This window comes from Salvelinus alpinus, chromosome 16 (genome assembly GCF_045679555.1).
Source record: "Salvelinus alpinus chromosome 16, SLU_Salpinus.1, whole genome shotgun sequence".
Classification (NCBI taxonomy): domain Eukaryota; kingdom Metazoa; phylum Chordata; class Actinopteri; order Salmoniformes; family Salmonidae; genus Salvelinus; species Salvelinus alpinus.
In genome coordinates this window covers 51577528-51580611 of record NC_092101.1, presented here as the reverse complement: position 1 = coordinate 51580611, position 3084 = coordinate 51577528, and the positions used below count along the sequence as shown (strand labels likewise).

At 41.9% G+C, this 3084-nt stretch overlaps 1 protein-coding gene across 27 annotated transcripts in view; it reads right to left on the bottom strand.

The window, feature by feature from the left end:
- kif1aa (kinesin family member 1Aa) overlaps positions 1–2873 on the bottom strand; it is a 246098-nt gene extending 243225 nt beyond the window's left edge. For 17 of the 27 annotated variants that reach the window (XR_011668385.1, XR_011668386.1, XM_071346549.1 and 14 more), the window contains exon 1: positions 2475–2873. The gene's annotated coding sequence lies outside the window, so the exon portion shown is untranslated. The remainder of the gene's footprint in view (positions 1–2474) is intronic. The other 10 variants (XM_071346553.1, XM_071346575.1, XM_071346565.1 and 7 more) reach the window with 1 other exon arrangement.
- Positions 2874–3084: the final 211 nt, after the last annotated feature.

Below are 3084 nucleotides of genomic sequence, written 5' to 3'. Positions count from 1 at the left end.
ATAATATCACCATAACAACATAATATCACCATAACACCATAATATCACCATAACAACATAATATCACCATAACAACATAATATCACCATAACACCATAATATCACCATAACAACATAATATCACCATAACACCATAATATCACCATAACAACATAATATCACCATAACACCATAATATCACCATAACAACATAATATCACCATAACAACATAATATCACCATAACACCATAATATCACCTTAATATCACCATAACAACATAATATCACCATAACACCATAATATCACCTTAATATCACCATAACAACATAATATCACCATAACACCATAATATCACCATAACATCACCATCATAACACCATAACACCATAATCTCACCATAACACCATAATATCCCCATAACACCATAATATCACCATAATATCACCATAATATCACCATAATAACACTAGTAAGACTTCCATATAGTCAGTCTACAGTAGTCCTAGTAAGACTTCCATATAGTCTACAGTAGTCCCAGTAAGACTTACATGTAGTTTACAGTAGTCCCAGTAAGACTTACGTGTAGTTTACAGTAGTCCCAGTAAGACTTACGTGTAATCTACAGTAGTCCCAGTAAGACTTACGTGTAATCTACAGTAGTCCATGTAAGACGTACGTGTAGTTTACAGTAGTCCCAGTAAGACTTACGTGTAGTTTACAGTAGTCCCAGTAAGACTTACGTGTAGTTTACAGTAGTCCTAGTAAGACTTACGTGTAGTTTACAGTAGTCCCAGTAAGACTTACGTGTAGTTTACAGTAGTCCCAGTAAGACTTACGTGTAGTTTACAGTAGTCCCAGTAAGACTTACGTGTAGTTTACAGTAGTCCCAGTAAGACGTACATGTAGTTTACAGTAGTCCCAGTAAGACTTATGTGTAGTTTACAGTAGTCCCAGTAAGACTTACGTGTAGTTTACAGTAGTCCCAGGAAGACTTATGTGTAGTTTACAGTAGTCCCAGTAAGACTTATGTGTAGTTTACAGTAGTCCCAGTAAGACTTACGTGTAGTTTACAGTAGTCCCAGGAAGACTTACATGTAGTTCACAGTAGTCCAGAACATGTGGGTTCAAAGCGAATCGAGACATAAATAATACGGAGGGTCATGTTGGAATGACGTAGACGTCTCTGCAAAGGTAATTCTGACGACTTAATTGTGCCGATCCGACAAATGTGGTTATCAAATTGGCGGGTATAATCATTGTTAGCCTACACTGTAGCCATATGTCAATGACATAGCTTATAACCACTAGGCTACATGGGCGTCAGGTAGCCTAGCGGTGGGAGCGAAAGGTTGCTAGATCGAATCCCCGAGCTGACAAGGTAAAAATCTGTGGTTCTGCCCCTGAACAAGGCAGTTAACCCGCAGTTCCTAGGCAGTCATTGTAAATAAGAATTTGTTCTTAACGGACTTGCCTAGTTAAATAAAGGTCAAATTTAAAAAATATGGTTAACTAAAGGCTATTATCTGCTAGGCCTGCGTGTAGGCTTAACCTGACATGAGGTGGGTAGTCTATTTGACTGCCATTTTATAGAAATACTGTAATAATGAGGTTATTAACACAGGGTTTTGATTTAAATTACCTTTGTTATTACTGTTAGGATGCTGTGTGAAAAAAGACTCAGATGCACAGGCTATGCATCATATGAGTTTATCATATGTTAGCCTATCTACTCCCTGCATAGTCATACACTCTCAGGAAAAAGAGTTCCAAAAAGGTGCTTCGGTTGTCCCCGTAGGAGAACCCTTTTTGTTCCAGGTAGAATCCTTTTTGGATCCAGGTAGAACCCTTTTGGGTTCCAGGTAGAATCCTTTTGATTCCAGGTAGAACCCTTTTGGGTTCCAGGTAGAACCCTTTCCACAGAGGGTTCTACATTGAACCCGAAAGGGTTCAACCTGGAAACCAACGGGTTCTTCCTGGAACCGTAAAGGGTTCTTCAAAGGGTTCTCCTATGGGGACAGCCTAGAACCATTTTAGGTTCTAGATAGCACCTTTATTTTCTACTAGTGTAGGCTACAACACATCCCTGTAGCATAGACATAGGATTTGATTTGAAATTGACATTTCAGGATAATTCATGACTATTGTATAATGCCGGGCCGGGCCACAGGCACAATTAATTTGCAACCTAATAAATAAGCATAATTCTTCAGGAGGTTGTCAACTGATTTTGTTGCCTAGCCTACCTCCTGAATGACAGGTCAATTCTTATTGTCAACCAGCTCAAGATGATAATAAATAGGTTATAGAGAAAATGATCTATTATATTTAAGCCCCTAGTTTTCCATCTGTCCTACATGGTCTGAGCTGACAGCTCCTCAATAGCCGCACCCCATCACAATCATTCCTCCCTTCCCTTCCCAGCCCCGGGAGACCCAACACCAAACAAACACTGCCCCATGAATACTGCATTAGTACCAGAACAATGGATCCTACCTCTTTAATGCCCCGTCCGGTTTAAGAAGCTCGTTTGCTCTGCTCTCCTCCTCTGTTAATCGTCTTTCTACCCAACTCCAGTTCCTCTCTTTCTCTCTCGTCTTGTTTCCACAGCCTCCAGTCTCCTCTCCTCCGCCTCTGTCTCTCTCTCTCTGTCTGACTGTCACAGACCAGCTGGCAGCCCACCTCCCTTCTCTTCTCCCCTCCCTCAGAGCAGGAAGAAGACACAAGGCAGAAATAACACCACCGGTAGAGGGTATATTCTAGTATAAGCTAGATACCCTGCTATAGCCTGGGGTCCAGGGAGGGTTTGCGTTGTGTGCTCCACCACCACCTAGAAGACAAAATGTCTCTGTTCTGTTGACTGCCTGCTGCTGCCTACAGGGAGGATGCTGAACTATACTGAGCCGATGATGTCATCACGAGGGAGGTGGCAGCAGCATCAATGCAGCAGAGAGAGAGAGAGGGAGGAGGGCTGAGCACCGGGCAGAGAGAGAGAGAGATAGACAAAGAGAGAGAGAGAGAGAGAGCAAGCGAGAGAGAGAGAAAGAGATAAAGACAGAGAGAGAGAGACAGAGAGAAAGACAGACAGACAGAGAGAGAGAGAGAG